This window comes from Nerophis ophidion, linkage group LG06, assembly GCF_033978795.1.
Source record: "Nerophis ophidion isolate RoL-2023_Sa linkage group LG06, RoL_Noph_v1.0, whole genome shotgun sequence".
NCBI classification, from domain to species: domain Eukaryota; kingdom Metazoa; phylum Chordata; class Actinopteri; order Syngnathiformes; family Syngnathidae; genus Nerophis; species Nerophis ophidion.
Genome location: NC_084616.1, coordinates 76,925,652 through 76,949,061, shown reverse-complemented (window position 1 = coordinate 76,949,061; position 23,410 = coordinate 76,925,652). Strand labels below are relative to the sequence as shown.

General features: G+C 38.7%; 1 protein-coding gene across 1 annotated transcript in view; it reads right to left on the bottom strand.

Moving 5' to 3' along the window:
* Positions 1–23,410, bottom strand: part of LOC133555259 (kelch domain-containing protein 8B-like) — a 256,404-nt gene that overhangs the window by 72,330 nt on the left and 160,664 nt on the right. The window lies entirely within an intron of this gene.

The following is a 23,410-nucleotide window of genomic DNA, read 5'->3' as shown; positions in this document are numbered from 1 at the left end:
CGTACAAACAACTTTAACAAATATGCTCCACACTGTGAACCCACACCAAACATGAATGACAAACACATTTCGGGAGAACATCCGCACCGTAACACAACATAAACACAACAGAACAAATACCCATAATCCCTTGCAGCACTAACTCTTCCGGGACGCTACGATATACACCCCCCGCTAGCCCCCCTACCTCAACCCCGCCCACCCAAACCCCACCCACCTCAACCTCCTCATGCTCTCTCAGGGAGAGCATGTCCCAAATTCCAAGCTGCTGTTTTTAAACCATGTTAAAAAAAATAATGCACTTTGTGACTTCAGTAATAAATATGGCAGTGCCATGTTGGCATTTTTTTTCCATAACTTCAGTTGATTTATTTTGGAAAATCTTGCTACATTGTTTAATGCATCCAATTTGGCATAATAATGTGTTAATTCCACGACTGTATATATCTGTATCGGTTGATATCGTAATCGGTAATTGAGAGTTGGACAATATCGGAATATTGGATATCGGCAAAAAAAGACATTATCGGACATCTCTAATTACATCTCTGTCTACACATTGTCTATGCTTGTAAGTACTCTGTGATTGTGCGCTGCCGAACATGCTCGTCTGCTCGTAAAAAAAAACAGAAAAGACTTGTTAGCTCATTTGGAATTTGATGCCTGCGACATGTTTCGAAAAAGCTGGCACGGGTGGCGAAAAAAACTGATGAAACTTGAGGAATGCTCATCAAACACTTATTTGGAACATCCCACAGGTGAACAGGCTAATGGGGAAACATATCTTAAAGCACCTCTTCCTGAGGGCGTTTCAGTGTTCTAACTTCACCTCTATCTTTGGTTTTTAAGCCAAAATTCATCCGTTCTCCCTTTTCTGTCTACACATTGTCTCTGCTTGTAAGTACCCTGTGATTGTGCGCTGCCGAACATGCTCGTCTGTTTGTAAATAAAAAAGCAAAGACATGACTTGTTAGCTCATTTGGAATGTGATGCCTGCGACATGTTTCAAAAAAGCTGGCACAGGTGGTGAAAAAGACTGATGAAACTTGAGGAATGCTCATCAAACACTTATTTGGAACATCCCACAGGTGAACAGGCAAATGAGGAAACATGTCTTAAAGCACCTCTTCCTGAGGGCGTTTCAGTGTTTTAACTTCACCTCTATCTTTGGTTTTTAAGCCAAAATTCATCCGTTCTCCCTTTTCTGTCTACACATTGTCTCTGCTTGTAAGTACCCTGTGATTGTGCGCTGCCGAACATGCTCGTCTGTTTGTAAAAAAACAGCAAAGACATGACTTGTTAGCTCATCCGGAATTTGATGCCTGCGACATGTTTCAAAAAAGCTGGCACAGGTGGCGAAAAAGACTGATGAAACTTGAGGAATGCTCATCAAACAGTTATTTGGAACATCCCACAGGTGAACAGGCAAATGGGGAAACATGTCTTAAAGCACCTCTTCCTGAGGGCGTTTCAGTGTCCTAACTTCACCTCTATCTTTGGTTTTTAAGCCAAAATTCATCCGTTCTCCCTTTTCTGTCTACACATTGTCTCTGCTTGTAAGTACCCTGTGATTGTGCGCTGCCGAACATGCTCGTCTGTTTGTAAAAAAACAGCAAAGAGATGACTTGTTAACTCATTTGGAATTTGATGCCTGCGACATGTTTCAAAAAAGCTGGCACAGGTGGCGAAAAAGACTGATGAAATTTGAGGAATGCTTATCAAACACTTATTTGGAACATCCCACACACACTCTGGCTAATGGGGAAACATGTCTTAAAGCACCTCTTCCTGAGGGCGTTTCAGTGTTCTAACTTCAACTTTATCTAGAGTTTGTAAATCAAAATGCGTCCATGCTCCCTTTTCTGCCTACACACTGTCTCTGCTTGTAAGTACCCTGTGATTGTGCGCTGCCGAACATGCTCCTCTGCTCGTAAAAAAACAGCAAAGACATGACTTGAGGACGACGAGGGGGTGACCAGTACTTTTTAGAGGGGGTATAGTAGCGAATATGATTCCTCAGTATTGTGGTACTCTACTAATACTGGTATACCGTACAACCCTAGTGCGATATAGTTTTATTTTTGTATTTATTTCACTGACTTCTTAAATGTGCTTTTCCCTGTATTCTACCGTTTTAATACAGGGGGCGATGAAAGATAGAAGAGGGGTTTTGACAGCAAAACTAACGTGGCGGAAACCCGCCCCGGCCCTGCAGTGTCAGTGCTTGTTAAAACTTGGAAAACGGGGGAAGAGTAAACTAAAACGCCGAGTAAGCGAAACCGTTAAGCCTGTTGAAGGAGTAAATCGAGACGGAGGGAAGGGGGGAAGAGCTGGCCGTGTTACGGATTAGCGGTCCTTTAACGCCGGAAAAGGAGTCGGGACCGGTCCAAGTGTGAGAGAAGTGAGTCACTGAGGGCGAGTGAGAAGTCATGCGGACAGACTGTGGCTCAAACTGTGAGGAACACTCGGCACTAATAAGTCTGTCACTCCACGTGAGTATGACCCGTTTTCATTCTTTATTAAAAGAAAAATGTTACAATTACTTAATTTTTCAAACTGAGACTCACTGACTTTGGCTCATTTTCTGTGAAGAACATATATCACGATACATATTTAATGTCCACACATCATACACACCCCCACATATTTCTATTACATATAAGATGTCCAGGTCCACTGGACCCGGGGCTAATAGAAGTGTGGATATTGATGTTCTGTGTACCACACACACACACACACACACACACACACACACACACACGCACACACACACACACACACACACTGGTTATCATTCGGACAGAGTGGGGACCGAGTTGTTGATCATGACTTGTGGGGACCACCCTTTCTACAGGTTGTGGAGTCATAAAAAAATGAGGTAAAATGTCATTAAAAAACCTTTTTTTTTTTGTCCCCATACTGTCAGAGGTCCCCTGAAGATGACTGTGTAAACAGAGCGTTGCCCCCGTTAAGTGACCATTGCCAGAACACGCACGCACGCACGCACGCACGCACGCACACACGCACACAAACACACACACACACACACACACACACACACACTTGTTATCATTCGGACAGAATGGGGACCATTTGGTGACCATGACTTGTGGGGACCACCCTTTCTACAGGTTGTGGAGGCATAAAAAAAATGAGGTAAAATGTCATTTAAAAATGTTTCCCTTTAGGAGACCTGTTTTTTTTTTTGTCCCCTTACTGTCAGAGGTCCCCTAAAGGTGACTGTGTAAACAGAGCATTGCCCCCGTTAAGTGAGCTTTGCCAGAACACACACACACACACACACACACACACACACACACACACACACACACACACACACACACACACACACACACACACACTCTGGTTATCATTCGGACAGAGTGGGGACCGAGTTGTTGATCATGACTTGTGGGGACCACCCTTTCTACAGGTTGTGGAGGCATAAAAAAAATGAGGTAAAATGTCATTAAAAAAGGTTTCCCTTCGGGAAACCTGTTTTTTTTTGTCCCCATACTGTCAGAGGTCCCATAAAGATGACTGTATAAACAGAGCATTGCCCCCGTTAAGTGACCATTGCCAGAACACACACGCACGCACACACGCACGCACACACACACACACACACACACACACACACTCTGGTTATCATTCGGACAGAGTGGGGACCGAGTTGTTGATCATGACTTGTGGGGACCACCCTTTCTACAGGTTGTGGAGGCATAAAAAAATGAGGTAAAATGTCATTAAAAAAGGTTTCCCTTCGGGAAATCTGTTTGTTTTTTTTGTCCCCATACTGTCAGAGGTCCCCTAAAGATGACGGTGTAAACAGAGCGTTGCCCCCGTTAAGTGAGCATTGCCAGAACACACACACACACACACACACACACACACATTCTGGTTATCTTTCGGACAGAGTGGGGACCGAGTTGTTGATTATGACTTGTAGGGACCAGCCTTTCTACAGGTTGTGGAGGCATAAAAAAACAAGGTAAAATGTCCACTGCCCAGTTAGCTCATACACGTCTTTAAATCTCTGTATTGATGAAGAAATGTGCTGATCATACTTAGTGGGGACCCTGGGGAAAAAGAGTTAATATGGTTCTTGGGGACCAAATTTAAATACTTTTGCAGAATTCACACAAATTTGTACGTGACCATTTAAAAAAAAAAAGTTTGAATTAAATATGACATTATCCTCAGAATACAGCACTACATCTGTCCTCTTATAGGAAGTTTCCCCACTTAAATGTTAAAGCAAATCCTGCATCTTCTGTGACATTACTGAAAACTGCTATTAGCAGTAATGAAGTTGTCTGCAACTCCAACTACCACATATAGAAGAATATAGAATGAATCTGACTATCATTTAAAAAGGTTTCCCTTTACTGTCCACATACTGTCAGAGGTCCCCTAAAGGTGACTGTGCATACAGAGACATGTCCCCATTAAGTCAGCATTGCCAGAACACACACATGCACGCACGCACACACACACACACACACGAGGACGACAGAGTGTAGGTACACAGAACATCAGAGGATCAAATGTGTGAGAAAATGAGAGCAGACAGTGTTGCAACCTTCTGTGGAAACCGCAGATGCAGAAACACAAACGCAGAATCCCTGTGGGATGCAGAAACTGGCAGAGAAATTTTCCGTGCAACGTTCCTATTGTTGTTCCTCAACCAGCATTTGTGGGTCTGATGGACCCGTTGCATTTTCTGGCTTCTAATGTCTCACAATCAAACACTTTCATGTTTGATTGTGAGACATTAAAAATCCACAACATGCAACAAGACCCGTTGCATTTAGTATTGCTCTGGTATTATTTTGTTGGATTGATTAAAAAAAAAAAATGTTGTATTTTTGATCTCATGTTTAGTTGTTTTATACATGATGTTTCATGTTAAATGAAAAAAATCTTAATAATAATAACATATAATTATTGTGTACGACATACACTGGCAGTTATTCGACAATACTCCAAAATCCAATTTACTTAACTTCAACCCTATAAAAAATGCCAAACATTATACAATCTTTGGAAACCGAAAAAGACCCAAAAGACCTTGTTACGTAGCAACATAATTGTGTAATTTTGGCATTTTGTAATTTTGATCCCTGGGGGAAATTCAGGGCTACAGTTCGCTCACAATCGACAAAAGACACCCAGGTATATTATAAATAATACAACAATAATATTATAATATAAATACATTACAGTAATAGAATAGTATAGTAATATAAATAAAATCTATTATACAGCATTATTCACATGTGAATAATATAAATACAGTCTATTATACAGCATTATTCACATGTGAATAATATAAATACATTCTATTATACAGCATTATTCACATGTGAATAATATAAATACAGTCTATTATACATTATTCACATGTGAATAATATAAATACAGTCTATTATACAGCATTATTCACATGTGAATAATATAAGTACAGTCTATTATACAGCATTATTCACATGTGAATAATATAAATACAGTCTATTATACATTATTCACATGTGAATAATATAAATACAGTCTATTATACAGCATTATTCACATGTGAATAATATAAATACAGTCTATTATACAGCATTATTCACATGTGAATAACATAAATACAGTCTATTATACAGCATTATTCACATGTGAATAATATAAATACAGTCTATTATACAGCATTATTCACATGTGAATAATATAAATACAGTCTATTATACAGCATTATTCACATGTGAATAATATAAATACAGTCTATTATACAGCATTATTCACATGTGAATAATATAAATACATTCTATTATACAGCATTATTCACATGTGAATAATATAAATACAGTCTATTATACATTATTCACATGTGAATAATATAAATACAGTCTATTATACAGCATTATTCACATGTGAATAATATAAGTACAGTCTATTATACAGCATTATTCACATGTGAATAATATAAATACAGTCTATTATACATTATTCACATGTGAATAATATAAATACAGTCTATTATACAGCATTATTCACATGTGAATAATATAAATACAGTCTATTATACAGCATTATTCACATGTGAATAACATAAATACAGTCTATTATACAGCATTATTCACATGTGAATAATATAAATACAGTCTATTATACAGCATTATTCACATGTGAATAATATAAATACAGTCTATTATACAGCATTATTCACATGTGAATAACGGCTTGTTGTACACTAAATGAGTTTCCCACTACCCGGACGCCTTCCATGCTCAAAAGGAAAGGGTGTGTGTGTGTGTGTGTGTGTGTGTGTGTGTGTGGAGGGTGGCGAGGGGGAAGACCTTTTCCTTAAAAGCTTTTAGAGATGTTTTAGTTGCTCATCTCACCAGAGAGCGGCGCAGCATAATTGCAAAGGGACACACTTAAGGTGGTGAGATGTGACGAGCTTTCCGTAAATAGCAGATGTTAAACTGTACATCTGGTTTGCTTGAATTCATTACTCTAAAGTGTTTATGATGGATTGAGCTTTAAAATACAGTTTCAAATAGACCCATCACTGTAACCCTGTCATTTTTCGCAATAACAATTGGTGTGGTTGTGTTAACTCACTTATATGACCCTATAAAGCAGGCCTGGGCAATTATTTTCATTCGAGGGGTCAAAATTAGACAAAATAATTAGTCTGGGGCCCAGTATATTCTCCAAATGATTTCCGGGCGCGGCGCACGCTGCTGCTCTCTGCTCCCCTCACCCATACTTGCCAACCCTCCCCGGAGGGTCCCCAATTTCAATACCTCTCCCGAAAATCTCCCGGGGCCACCATTCTCACAAATTTCTCCCGATTTCCCACCGGACAACAATATTGCTACACCATCCTTCACTGTGCGCCGTTTCGGGTAGGACAATTATAACGGTTACACCTCGAAGTCAACAGAAGAAGACTAAGCAGAAGAAGAGACATGGCAAGGACGAGCAAGAAGAAGAAGTACGCTTGCAAGTTCCAAAATGATTGGAAAAAAGAATTTCAGTTCATCCAGGACAGCTGGAAGGGGAAGTGGTATGTTGCCTTCAAGTTTTGTAAATCAGACTTCTCCATTGAACACGGTGGCCGAACGGATTTTATAGTCTCTAATAAACGGTCAGAGAAGATCAAAGCAAAGCAGCACCGGTCAGAGCCCAGTATTATGGGCCACCTTGCTAAATGGGGACCTGAGTTTGTAACTTAAGCCAAGACAAAGAAGTCTATGCTGATAGCTAAAAGCAACATCCCGTTGTAATTTGCGGATGTTTTCAACAAATCCGTAAAGGATATGTTCCCCCATTCAGAGATCAGTAGCACGTACGCAAATGGCACAACATTTTCCGGGAGACTCCCGAAATACAGCACCTCTCCTGAAAACCTCCCGGGACAAATTTTCTCCTGAAAATCTCTCGAAATTCAGGCGGAGCTGGAGGCCACGCCCCCTACAGCTCCATGTGGACCTGAGTGAGGAAAGCCTGTTTTCACGTCCGCTTTCCCACAATATAAACAGCGTGCCTGCCCAATGATGTTATAACTGTAGAATGATCGAGGGCGAGTTCTTGGTTTCTTATGTGGGTTTATTGTTAGGCAGTTTCATTAACGTCCTCCCAGCGCGGTAACAACACACAACAACAGCAGTCACGTTTTCGTCTACCGTAAAGCAGTTCGTCTGCCGTAAACAGTTATGTTGTTACACTCTTAAACAGGACAATACTGCCATCTACTGTACATGCATATGGTTAGAAAAATAGTGTCAGATATTAGAACAAGGATGGACAATTCAACCCTTAACTCAACAATGAGTAGATGAGTGTTATGTGTGTATATGTATAAATAAATGAACACTGAAATTCAAGTATTTCTTATATATATATATATATATATATATATATATATATATATATACATATATATAATGAAATAAAAAAAATATATAAATATATAGCTAGAATTCACTAAAAGTCAAGCATTTCTTATATATATATAAAATACTTGACTCCTAACCACGCCCCAACCACCCCCCCCCCCTCCCGAAATTGGAGGTCTCAAGGTTGGCAAGTACGATATATATATATATATATATATATATATATATATATATATATATGAACCCCAGCGGGCCTTTTGAATATCTCCCTAATTCTGAGGTCTCAAGGTTGGCAAGTATGCCCTCACCTCCCCAAGGGGATGGGTCAAATGAGATATCCATATATGGTAAAGACCTTACCAATGGGAAAAACGTCAACAATTCGGCAAATACTTCTATAATACGACTCGTTTGGAGGAAGTATGAAGGGAGGAAGGATAATCTATAAATATCTGTGCCATGCCTTGATTAACATTTTTCGAGACTTATGTAGATCCCAAATACACAAAAACAGGAAAAAAAAGTTGATTTTGCATAGTAGGTCCCAGCTTCTCCTCTCCCTGGCCACTTTGTCAAGCTCCTCCTCGGGATTCAGAGGCGAGTCCAAGCCAGAATCATTGCAACATGTCCTCGGTTTTCCCTAGGCTTAATGCCTTTTCCCAGGAATGCATCACATCTTATCTCTCAAGCAGAACCACACCACCTTACGATTGTAACCACAATCCGGAGTTTTGCGTCAATACCCAAAGCTCATGGATGAGGGTCAGAATGAAGAACGAAGCTATATCCTTCAGCCTAGTTCCTACTTCACCACAACGGACCATGGCCTGCACCAATCTGACCTCAAAGGTTCTCAAACTAGGTAGTGGAGGGGGGCATGGCCTTCGGGCCTGCCGCGGAACGGGGTGTGCCAGGACCGGCCTCGAAGACAGTGACAGGTGCGTAGATGGCCCAAGTGGGCCTTGTTATCTAATCACCTGTCGCCTTTATTAGCAGCAGCCGGAGTGAGACACGTACTTGGAGTTGGAGGTGCTGCTGAAAAGACTTGCTTGTAAAGCAAAATACTTGCAATATTCTATGAAAATATAACAGTGTTGTACCCTGAAATCTGGGCTCTCCTGGCAGTGTGTGGTGGTCCGAGGAACCCACTAGAGGGCAACCTCTACACCGATTTTTACAAAAAAAATGGTTGTAATGTGTACATTTTAAACATGGCCCAAGTAAAATAAAAAATAATAACATTTTAGACTTTCACAAACTTTATTGATCCACAAGGGGAAATTGTTCCACACAGTAGCTCAGTTACAAAGGATGGAAAGGGTAAGGATGGAAGGGATATATTTTTTATATAATATCCACTCATCCATCCATTTCTTACAGCTTATCCCTTTATATATACAATTAACATGAACAATATTACAGTATATGTAACAGCTGCAGCAACAAAACAAATAAAAGGGCCGCATAAAATAGAGAGTACAAAATATACATAATAAACAAAGAGAGGTAGCCAACATAGAAGGCGTCAGGTAATAGACAGATATCATCTATTGCTGTATATATATATATATATATATATATATATATATATATATATATATATATATATATATATATATATATATATATATACATATATATATATATATATATATATATATATATATATATATATATATATATATATATATATATATATATATATACATATATATAGAAAAAATATATAAATGTATTTTTGTATTTATTTTTATTTCATTTTTTTAGGCCTCCACAACCTGTAGAAGGATGGTGTGTGTGTGTGTGTGTGTGTGTGTGTGTGTGTGTGTGTGTGTGTGTGTGTTCTGGCAATGGGGAAATCAGTCTGTTTACACAGTCACATTTACGGGGACCTCTGACGGTATCAGGACATAAAAACAGGTGTCCTAAAGGGAAAGCTTTTTAAATGATAGTCAGATCCATTCTTTATCCTTCTATGTTTGGTAGTTGGAGTTGCAGACAACTTCATTACTGCTAAAAAGCAGTTTTCAGTGTCACAGAAGATACAGGATTTGCTTTAACATTTAATTGGTGAAACTTCTCATAAGAGGACAGCTGTAGTGCTGAGGATCATGTCATATTTCATTTGAACTTTCATTTTTTTAAATGGTCCTCAGTAGTCACATACAAATGTGTGTGAATCATGCAAAATTATTACAATTTGGTCCCCATGAACCATATAAACTCTTTTTTCCCTAGGGTCCCCAGTAAGTATGAACAGCACATTACTTTAACAATCCACAGATTTGTTTTATTTTTTATTTATAAATACTTAAATTAAACCAAATAAATAAATACATAGATATAAATAATTTTAATCAATACTTTCTTCTTTTTTCTTTTTTTCAGTATTTTTATGCCTCCACAAGCTGTAGAAAGGGTGGTCCCCACAAGTCCCGATTCCAAATGATAACCAGTGTGTGTGTGTGTGTGTGTGTGTGTGTGTGTGTGTGTGTGTGTGTGTGTGTGTGTGTGTGTGTGTGTGTGTATGTGTGTGTGTTCTGGCAATGTTTACGTAATGGGGAAATCGCTCTGTTTACACAGTCACCTTTAGGGGACCTCTGACACTATGGGGACAAAAAAACAGGTCCCCTAAAGGGAAAGCTTTTTAAATGATAGTCAGATCCATTCTTTATCTTTCTATGTATGGTAGTTGGAGTTGTAGACAACTTCTATGCCGCTAAGTAGCAGTTTTCAGTGTCACAGAAGATGCAGGATTTGCTTTAACATTTAAGTGGTGAAACTTCCTATAAGAGGACAGCTGTAGTGCTGAGGATCATGTTATATTTAATTTGAACTTTTTTGTTTGTTTTTAATGGTCCTCAGTAGTCACATACAAATGTGTTTGAATCATGCAAAATTATTACAATTTTGTTCCCATGAACCATATTTACTCTTTTTTCCCCAGGGTCCCCAGTAAGTATGAACAGCACATTACTTTAACAACAGAGATTTTTTTTATTTTTCATTTATAAATACTTTAAATGAAATTAATAAATACATAGATAATAAATAATTTTAATTAATACTTTCTTCCTTTTTTATTTCAGTTTTTTTATGCCTCCACAAGCTGTAGAAAGGGTGGTCCCCACAAGTCCCGATTCCAAATGATAACCAGTGTGTGTGTGTATGTGTGTGTGTGTGTATGTGTGTGTGTGTGTGTGTGTGTGTGTGTGTGTGTGTATGTGTGTGTGTTCTGGCAATGTTTACGTAATGGGGAAATCGCTCTGTTTACACAGTCACCTTTAGGGGACCTCTGACACTATGGGGACAAAAAAACAGGTCCCCTAAAGGGAAAGCTTTTTAAATGATAGTCAGACCCAGTCTTTAGCTTTCTATGTATGGTAGTTGGAGTTGTAGACAACTTCTATACTGCCAAATAGCAGTTTTCAGTGTCACAGAAGATGCAGGATTTGCTTTAACATTTAAGTGGTGAAACTTCCTATAGGAGGACAGCTGTAGTGCTGAGGATCGTGTCATATTTAATTTGAACTTTCAATTTTTTTTTTTTAAATGGTCCTCAGTAGTCACATACAAATGTGTTTGAATCATGCAAAATTATTACAATTTTTCCCATTGACCATATTAACTCTTTTTTCCCCAGGGTCCCCAGTAAGTATGAACAGCACATTACTTTAACAATCCAGACATTTTTTTATTTTTTTATTTATAAATAGTTTAAATTAAATTAATAAATTCATACATAATACATAATTTTAATTAATACTTTCTTCCTTTTTTTATTTCAGTTTTTTTATGCCTCCACAACCTGTAGAAAGGGTGGTCCCCACAAGTCCCGATTCCAAATGATAACCAGTGTGTGTGTGTGTGCGGCGTCTTCAGTAATGCGGACGTTGTACCGATCCGTTGTGGTGAAGAAGGAGCTGAGCCGGAAGGCAAAGCTCTCAATTTACCGGTTGATCTACATTCCCATCCTCACCTATGGTCATGAGCTTTGGGTCATGACCGAAAGGATAAGATCACGGGTACAAGCGGCCGAAATGAGTTTCCTCCGCCGTGTGGCGGGGCTCTCCCTTAGAGATAGGGTGAGAAGCTCTGCCATCCGGGAGGGACTCAAAGTAAAGCCGCTGCTCCTTCACATCGAGAGGAGCCAGATGAGGTGGTTCGGGCATCTGGTCAGGATGCCACCCGAACGCCTTCCTAGGGAGGTGTTTAGGGCACGTCCAACCGGTAGGAGGCCACGGGGAAGACCCAGGACACGATGGGAAGACTATGTCTCCCGGCTGGCCTGGGAACGCCTCGGGATCCCCCGGGAAGAGCTAGACGAAGTGGCTGGGGAGAGGGAAGTCTGGGTTTCCCTGCTTAGGCTGTTGCCCCCGCGACCCGACCTCGGATAAGCGGAAGATGATGGATGGATGGATGTGTGTGCCCATGATAAGGCCCAGCCCCGGTTTAATGATGTGTAATCTCCTCTCATTAAGGAAACCGGGGCCCCTGTTCTCTGCCCGTCACCCAGGGAGTCACCATGGCAACCCCGCCGTAACCTACCGACTTATTACGCTGTGGTTGTTTGACGGCACCAGGTGCTCGCCGACCTAATCCGTTATCACGGAGAGGCACACCAACGTGAGTCACGGCAACGTGTAAAATGCGGAGCGTCTTTTCAAACCTCTTTTTTGTGTTGCCCCGCTTCTCCTCCAAAGCCTCGGTGGAGGAAAGTCAATGGAAAGCTTTGATAGTTTCACATCTCTCATCCCGAGCATCCTCCCCCTTTTTGTTGGTTATTTATAACTCCACTTTGATAGACATTATTTGCTTAATTGACTGCTCCGCTTGTCCGTTACACAACGCTCTTTTGTCTTCCCTTTTCTTTGGTTTCATCTTCCCGCAGGCTTATCTAAAAGACTAAAAAAAAAAAAGGAAAACACACTTCTTACATTGGAATGGCGCCTCATTATTGCAGCACTTGCTGGTGTGTCTGCTGCTATGGCGATAGAGAGAAAACAAGAAATGACGAGAGATTAGAAGTTGCTAAAGATTACGTGACGGCGAGTCACTACTGAACTTGTTTAGAAAGTTTAATATTCTTTTGAAATACTGTGTGTATAAAATATGTTACACACACAGAAAGGCCTCCTTTCAAACACATACCTTGCTTCTAATGGAGGTGTCAGGTTCAAACACCGATGACATCTATTAAACAGACAAGAAGCAAGGAATTCAACAGAGACAGGATTCGATTTGGCTCAATGAGGAGAGCACGTAGACCTGTACCCTTGTACAGTGTTGACGCATGCTCTGATGAAAGGTTGTAAGCCTCCTCTTTTATTTGGACATTCCCTGATTACATGGCAACAGCTGTTTCTAAAGGGAGAGGGGTGGTAAAGAGCTGTTGACCCCGGTCACAAAATAGTTTAAAGAAAAGATGCCTGGAGCTTGCATCAGTTCCTGCTTCCTCTCCACTTTGTAGAGCTCGGGTCAAGACAAAATCGTCCTGTGGATTATAATAGATCAAAGAAACCGACACCTTTATGTCGCTTCCCATCATACACAGTGGAGTTTTACAAAGCCTTTTGCTTGGCAAGATCAAAGACAGCTTTTGTCTGCATGCCGGGAACAGAACGTTTTGTGATAACTTACATACAATTATTCTGACAAGAGGTCTGTCATTCTCTGCGGTTGATATTACGATTGCCTCCATCGCACGTGACCGTTTGGACTTTATTATTAGCGTCTGTATTAGTTACTGCCCGGAACTCTTGTTTTTCTTTTCCACTTCCTGTTTTCCCCCATAACGTCTTAGGGCTGGACAATTATGGCAAAAACAATAATCTCGATTTGATTGATTACTGTATTTTTCGGACTATAAAGCACACTTAAAATCCTTTCATTTCCTCAAAACTCGACAGTATAACCCCGGTGCAACTAATGTACGGAAACATTTTGGTTGTGCTTACCGACCTGTAAGCTACTTTATTTGGTACATGGTGAAATGATAAGTGTGACCAGTAGATGGCAGTCACACATAAGAGATAGGTGTAGACTGCAATATGATGGCAGTCACACAGAAGAGATACGTGTAGATTGCAATATGACTCAAGTAAACAACACCAAATATAGAAATATAGAACATTACACACAGCGCTCAAAAATCTATCAACATATTTTAGTACGACTTTGGTAAGCTATGAAGCCACACCGCTTGATGGATTGTAGTGTGCTTCAGCATAGGAGTATTATTATGGTGTGTGTATAAGGTAAGACATGTTATCTGGCGTTTTGTTTCGCAATATTATGCAAAAGCAACTTTTCTTACCCTCTGGTACCTGCTGATCTGTATTTGGGATCTGCATAAGTCCTGAAATTTTGCTAGCTTCTGCCGGCGTCGATAAGCTTCTTCTTTTTCTGTATTTTCTTGTTATGGGACATTCATCCTACGCTGTTCTTAGTTATGTCTGTCAGTAAACTCGCCATGAAAGCACTAAAACATACCGGTGTAGTGAGTTTATATTATTCACCCAAGGAACTTTACTTATTAGAAAGTTCTGGTCGGACGGTTTTTCACGGGACTTCTCGTCTGCACTATTTTTGTTATTGTCATTAAATACATTTTGTCATTAAATACATTTTATTGAGAAAATCCAGATTGCCAATCAGAGACAGGTGAGGTGGTCTGCGCTCGGACAAGAGAAGTAATGGAAGCAAACAGGAAGTGGAAAAATAAACTATGACCGCTGGACAGGAAATAATACAGAAACAAATAATAAAGTCCAAACTGCCATGTGAGACCATGCCAACTATCACGGTAACAACAACTGAACCTAAAAAGGATCCTAGTCTAATGAGCACTAGTGCAAACATTTCCGGTCCTGATTTAATAAACTCACAAAAAGCTTAAAGCTATTGACGTATTTTTTTAAAAGTCAACACGCCAAAGCCCATCTAATCCTTTGTTGGTGTAACTCATGAAGGGAACCAGCAGTAAACCCACTAAATGGATGATCCCCCACATGGCTTTTAATTCATCCTAGTTTGGTCTTTAGAAACCCAGAACCACCGATATAAGTGCTTATCATTTAATGAGATCTGATACAGGAGCTATATGGGAAATTCTGCCCTTACGAGCGTAATAATGTTCAGCACGTCATATATATTCAACTCCCAAAGTTGCTCCCTTGCTCCCTGATAATGATACACCTTTTTACACATTTGACTGTGAAACACCTACAGGATGTGGAGTACGAGTATAGAACAGACTGGGGAGAGAGAAGTCAAACGATGCACTAATGCGAGCTGTAGTGGTTTTGAGAGCTGTTTATCTGCTAATTGTAAGGCTTTAAGTTGCAAGCAAAAATTTGAGTTACAAACATATAAGAATAAATAAATAATATGTACATACATACACACACATTAAACATATATACATACATATATGATAATATACATATACACATATATACACATATACAGATATATATACATATATACACATATAAATACATGCACATATACAGTGGGGCCACTGATTGTGCAAGTTCTCCCACTTAAAATGATGACGGAGGTCTGTAATTTTCATCATAGGTACACTTCAACTGTGAGAGACAGAATGTGAAAAAAAAATCCAGGAATTCACATTGTAGGAATTTTAAAGAAATTATTTGTAAATTATGCTGGAAAATAAGTATTTGGTCAACCATTCAAAGCTGGTTTTGGCTCCAAATCTCAGGATACATGGCCCCATTCATTCTTTCCTTAACACGGATCAATCGTCCTGTCCCCTTAGCAGAAAAACAGCCCCAAAGCATGATGTGTCCACCCCCATGCTTCACAGTAGGTATGGTGTTCTCGGGATACAACTCAGTATTCTTCTTCTTCCAAACAAGACGAGTTGAGTTTATACCAAAATGGATACATGGATGATACAGCAGAGGATTGGGAGAATGTCATGTGGTCAGATGAAACCAAAATAGAACTTTTTGGTATAAACTCAACTGGTGGTGTTTGGAGGAAGAAGAATACTGAGCTGCATCCCAAGAACACCACACCAACTGTGAAGCATGGGGGTGGAAACATCATGCTTTGGGGCTGTTTTTCTGCTAAGGGGACAGGACGATTGATCCGTGTTAAGGAAAGAATGAATGGGGCCATGTATCGTGAGATTTGGAGCCAAAACCTCCTTCCATCAGTGAGAGCTTTCAATGGTTGACCAAATACTTATTTTCCACCATAATTTACAAATAAATTCTTTAAAATTCCTACAATTTGAATTCCTGGATTTTTTTTTCACATTCTGTCTCTCACAGTTGAAGTGTACCTATGATGAACATTACAGACCTCTGTCATCATTTGAAGTGGGAGAACTTGCACAATCGCTGGCTGACTAAATACTTTTTTGCCCCATATATATATATATATATATATATATATATATATATATATATATATATATATATATATATATATATATATATATAATATATATATATACACACACATATATATACACACATATATACACACACATATATACACACAAATATATATATATATACACACACACATACATATGTATAAATGCATATATACAGACACACATATACACATATCTATATATACACACACATATATATACACATACAACATATATACATGTTTATATATGTACACACACACATACATACATATATATATATATGTACATACATATACATATATAAACATATACATACACATTTTATACATACACACACAGATATATATATATATTTATAAACATATACATATATATACATACATATACATAGATCTACATATATACAGTATATGTATATATATATATATATATATATATATATATATATATATATATATATATATACATATATATATATATATACACATATATATCGGCAGTCCGATATTATCGGACATCTCTAATTTTAAGTTAAAGTACCAATGATTGTCACACACACACACACACACACACACACACACACTAGGTGTGGCAAAATCATTCTCTGCATTTGACCCATCACCCTTGATCAACCCCTGGGAGGTGAGTGGAGCAGTGGGCAGCAGCGGTGGCCGCGCCCGGGAATAATTTTTGGTGATTTAACCCCCAATTCCAACCCTTAATGCTGAGTGCCAATCAGGGAGGTAATGGCTCACATTCTTAAAGTCCTTGGTATGACTCAGCCGGGGTTTGAACTCACAACCTACCGTTGTCAGGGCGGACACTCTAACCAGTAAGTGTGCCTTATAGTCCAGATAGTACGGTACTTTTTTGTCTTTAATGTTGTGGCCAATACCTGGAGAGAACCTATAGACGGTATTTAATAGACATCCATCCATACTACCTCTGCTACCCATGAAATTCCAGTTTATTATAGTTCATGCTTCATGCAATGTCACAGTAAGTGTTTTTGTTTCGTGTTCCTAGTTAATTGCTTTTGTGCTAGTCAATGTTTTCATTAGTCAAGTTTGTTCTCCGCCATTGTGCGCGCCTTTTGTTTGCTTCCTTTTTTGTAGTTTGTTAATGTTATTAATAAATATGTACTTACATTTACATCTTGCCCGCGCCAACTTTCCTTTGCATTCCGGAAAAACAAAAGCCTAAGTCCACGGTTTGACAAACGGGGCCGCATGTGGCTCCCGGGCCTTCATTTGCCCAGGTCTGCTTTAAACTGTGATAAAAAAAAACCCCCAATAAAAAACATGTTTGCTATTGTGTTAGAAAGTCTATTTTCTGTTCTGTAAAAACCACAGTTGAACTCCCACAGCGGGAATGAAAGGTCAATGCACTCATCCTTATGGCAATTTGTCAATCGGTGATCAATACCGACCCCCTGTGGTGCTTCTGTGGGCTGGTTAGCGACGGTGGACATAACAGCTTTTATCTCCATCAGGATCGATAAAGACACGCACAAAAAAAGTATTTGTATATTTCTATTTTCGCCCCTTCTCCCATCTGATGTTTTATTTAATGCAATGTTTGTCTTCTTTACTCGATCAATAGTCACATCTAACCCCCCCCCCCCAACCCCTACCCCCCGCAATGCGGTGAGAAGACCGAAGTGGATTTATTGGCTCTACTATAGAGAATGTGGACAAAGGCTGACATAAGTAAGATAAGGACGACACTCCAGGCGGCGACGAGATGATGGCAGATTTCTATCGGTTTGGTTGATGAACACGACCAAAGACTATTTGTCTGTGGATTGCTCCAAAAAACGATCGAGGCGAAGATTGGATGTATTTTTTTGTCGGTTCAATTGGTAAAAAGTCAGGTGCGGCCCTTATTTATTGGATGCTGATTGATATAAAACAAAAACAGACGGAATAGCAACAATAGGAATCATAATTAGGAATGGGTATCGAATTCGGGACTTCTTTTAGTTACCGACCAATGAGAAGCAGCTGTTGCGATGTGGTCAAAGAAAGTCCACATAAAGGAGGAGGAGTACAATCTTTGCCCAGAGCATAATGACACTGTACAAGGATACAGAAGTCCAAGCATCCCTCCTCAAATTGAGCCGAATTTAATTCTGCCTCTGTTTGATTCTTTGCTTTTTGTCTTCTTTCTATCGGCATGGTTGATGAACACGACCAAAGACTATTTGTCCGTGGATTGCTCCAAAAAAAGATCGAGGCGAAGATTGGACGTATTTTTTTGTCGGTTCAATTGGTAAACAGTCAGGTGCGGCCTTTATCTATTGGATGCTGATTGATTTAAAACAAAAACAGACAGAATAGCAACAATAGGAATCATAATTAGGAATGGGTATCGAATTCGGGACTTCTTTTAGTTACCGACCAATGAGAAGCAGCTGTTGCGATGTGGTCAAAGAAAGTCCAAATAAAGGAGGAGGAGTACAATCTTTGCCCAGAGCGTAATGACACTGTACAAGGATACAGAAGTCCATGCGTCTCTCCTCAAATTGAGCCAAATTGAATTCTGCCTATGTTTGATTCTTTGCTTCTTGTATTCTTTCTATCGGCTTGGTTGCGGAACAAGACCAAAGACTATTTGACTGCGGATTGCTCAAAAAAAAGATCGAGGTGAAGATTGGACGTATTTTTTTGTTGGTTCAATTGGTAAAGAGTCACGTGCAGCCTTTATCTATTGGATGCTGATTAGACCAAGAGACAGCCAATTTGTCACTTGAGTAAAATAACTACAATCAAGAATGTTCGTAGCTTGAAGGCGACATCCATAATTTAAAGTGCAATAAATCCCTTTTGATTTATAAAACAAAAACAAAAAAAACCCAGACAGAATAGCAACAGTAGGAATTTCAATTAGGAATGGGTATCGAATTCGGTAATTTTTTTTAGGTACCGACCAAATTTTAATCGGTACTACCGGATATCAATTCACATAAAATAAAACGTGGTGTTATTTTGATACCTCTTTGTGTGGACATTGTCATGTTCGGACGTACATTGTGGGCGCCGTCTTTTCTCCGCAGTAAGTCTTTGCTGTCGTCCAGAATTTCGATTTTGTTTACTTTGTACCCCGACAAACGTGGATCCCGACTAAAACAAGTTGAAAAACTTATTTGGGTGTTACCATTTAGTGGTCATTTGTACTAAATATGTACTGTACTGTGCAATCTACTAATAAAAGTTTCAATCAATCAATCAAAACCAGTTCAGTTTTTGTTTTGTTCTGTCCAGCCTTCCCTAAGCTTCAATGGCTTTTCTCAGGGGCACCCACCTTTTGTTTGTTGTAAGAATTGTATTTAAGTTATCACCAAAACTTTGTGTTGAAATTAGTTCCCAGCGAGAAGACCAAAAGCGGTCTTTGAACCTACCAAGAAGAAGGCTTGTAAAACTCCACTGTGTAAGGGGGGAGCAACGTGAAGGTGATTCTGTTTTCTTTTATGTATTGTAATCAACAGAAAGATATTGTTTTTTAACCCAAGGACTACAAAGTGGAGAGAAAGCAGGATCTGCCCAAGTTCCAGACGACCTCTTTTTGAACCTGCTTTTTCAACTGTTTTACGAACCTCTTTTTGAACTCTTTTACGAATCTCTTTTTGAACTCTTTTACGACCTTTTCTGTGAACTGTTTACGACTTCGTCCCTTAGGAGCAGCTGTTGCCATGTGGTCAGGGAAAGTCTAAATAAAGGAGGAGGAGTACAATCTTTCGGCAGAGCGTAATGACGATGTACAAGGGTACAAATGTCCAAGCATATCTCCTCAAATTGAGCCAAATTTAATTCTGTCTCTGTTTAATTCTTTGCTTCTTGTCTTGTTTAATAGATGTGATCAGTGTTTAAACCTGACAGTTTATTTTTGATTTGAGCATTTTAACCCAAGGACTACAAAGTGGAGAGAAGGCAGGATCCGCCCAAGTTCCGGATGACCTCTTTTTGAACCTGCTTTTTCAACTGTTTTACGAACATCTTTTTGAACTCTTTTACAAATCTCTTTTTGAACTCTTTCACAACCTTTTCTGTGAACTGTTTACGACTTCGTCCCTTAGGACCAACTGTTGCCATGTGGTCAGGGAAAGTCTAAATAAAGGAGGAGGAGTACAATCTTTCGGCAGAGCGTAATGACGATGTACAAGGGTACAGATGTCCAAGCGTCTCTCCTCAAAATGAGCCAAATTTAATTCTGTCTCTATTTAATTCTTTGCTTTTTGTCTTGTTCAAAGGATGTCATCAGTGTTTGAATCTGACAGTTTATTTTTGATTTGAGCATTTTAACCCAAGGACTACAAAGCGGAGAGAAGGCAGGATCTTCCCATGTTCCAGATGACCTCTTTTTGAACTTCCTTTTTCAACTGTTTTACGAACCTCTTTTTGAACTCTTATACGAACCTCTTTTTGAACCTTTTTACAACTTTTTCTGTGAAGTGTTTACGACCTCGTCCCTTAGAAGCAACTGTTGCCATGTGGTCAGAAAAAGTCCAAATAAAGGAGGAGTGCAAACTTTTGCCAGAGCGTAATGACGCTGTGTAAGGATACAGAAGTCCAAGCGTCTCTCCTCAAATTGAGCCGAATATAATTCTGTCTCTGTTTAATTCTTTGCTTCTTGTCTTGTTTAATACATCTCATCAGTGTTTGAACCTGACAGTTTATTTTTAGTTTAAGCATTAGACACCAGCCTCCCGCTGTTTCCAATTATTTACCTGCTGCCACCTACTGATATGGGAGAGTATTACACGGTTACTCCGCCGAGCTTTAGACAGCACCGAAACTCAACAACAACATATCATTTGCAGACTATAAGTACTGGTTTGCAAGAACTATTTTTAACCCAAACAGGTGAAATTAGATCATCTCCCACGACACACCAGACTGTTAATAGGACTATCAGACTATATATGTTAGATTCCTCCCTAAAAGTTACTTTTCCCTTATCCACATGAAAGAAATAACAGCATTGATTGTTTTTGTTCCCCTGACCTTTTCCCACTTATTATTGCCTCCGAGAGCAGGTGTGACAGAGGTGATCGCACACAGCAGCCCCGCACACCGCCTGGCCATTTTTGTCGATACACCCGCGTACTGTACCGCCATTTGATGACCGGAAACTGGCAGCATTTCTATTTTTTAGCGTAATAGCTTTTTTGAAGTCGGACATCTATTTTTTTTCCAGCATTTTCCGGCTGTCTCCCAAATGGGAGGAAAATGTAATAGCTACAAAACCGCGACTTGCTGACTTGTTTTTAGGGGTGACTGACTATAAATGAACCACAGGCCAAAGTTCCCTCGTAGCGACAGTAAACCACATAAAGTGAAGTGACTTATATTTATATAGCGCTTTTTCTGTAGAGACTCAAATGGTTTTACATTGGGAAATCTATTATTAAACCACTGTGGGCTACACTGGGAGCAAGGTGGCTGCAGTGTCTTGCTCAAGGACACAACGGCAGTGACTTGGTTGGCGGAAGCTTGATTTGATCCAGGAACAGGTTTTGGGCCGGCAGTCATATCTTCACTTGATAGGGGCTTGTATAATGTATAATATATTTATATTATTCACATGTAAATAATCCTGTATAATAGACTTTATTTATATTATTCACATGTGAATAATGCTGTATAATAGACTATATTTATATTATTCACATGTGAATAATGCTGTATAATAGACTGTATTTATGTTATTCACATGTGAATAATGCTGTATAATAGACTATATTTATATTATTCACATTGAATAATCCTGTATAATAGACTGTATTTATATTATTCACATGTGAATAATGCTGTATAATACACTGTATTTATATTTTTCACATGTGAATAATGCTGTATAATAGACTGTATTTATGTTATTCACATGTGAATAATGCTGTATAATAGACTATATTTATATTATTCACATGTGAATAATGCTGTATAATAGACTATATTTATATTATTCACATGTGAATAATGCTGTATAATACTGTATATCAGTCACATGTGAATAATGCTGTATAATAGACTGTATTTATATCATTCACATGTGAATAATGCTGTATAATAGACTGTATTTATATTATTCACATGTGAATATTGCTGTATAATAGACTGTATTTATATTATCCACATGTGAATAATGCTGTATAATAGACTGTATTTATATTATTCACATGTGAATAATCCTGTATAATAGACTGTATTTATATTATTCACATGTGAATAATGCTGAATAATACTGTATGTATATTATTCACATGTGAATAATGCTGTATAATAGACTGTATTTATATTATTCACATGTGAATAATGTTGTATAATAGACTGTATTTATATTATTCACATGTGAATAATGCTGTATAATAGACTGTATTTATGTTATTCACATGTGAATAATGCTGTATAATAGACTGTATTTATATTATTCACATGTGAATAATGCTGTATAATAGACTGTATTTATATTATTCACATGTGAATACTCCTGTATAATAGACTGTATTTATATTGTTCACATGTGAATAATGCTGTATAATGTTTATATTTTCCCGTTTTTATCATTAATGATAATCTTCACGCTGGTAAAAAACAACAAAAAACATTTTTTTGTGTTTGTCTTGCCTACTGTTACCATTCTACTTTATTTTGTATCATGGGATTGTTCCATCCAGTCCTAAAATGTTGAATATCAAAGTTGACCAAATTTTAATTGGCCTATGACCACATCCTTCTATCACGCAGGTGAAAGGCCCGATTTTCATTTCAAACTAGATTTGACCAACTCGTAGGCGATGCAGCTCAGTATGTCAACATAGCAGCACAAGCTAGTTAGCTCTCTGTCGCCAAAATAGTTTGTCTGCGTTAGCGCTTATAATAACAAGACGGCTAACAACTGGTTGTAAATGGAGTACTGTTGGCAGTTTTGGATGGTTTTTATTACAGATGTCCGATAATATCGGACTGCCGATATTATCGGCCGATATATGCTTTAAAATGTGATATCGGAAATTATTGGTATCTGTTTCAAAAAGTAAAATGTATGACTTTTTAAAACGCCACTTTACGGAGTGGTACACGGGCGTAGGTAGAAGTACAGAGCGCCA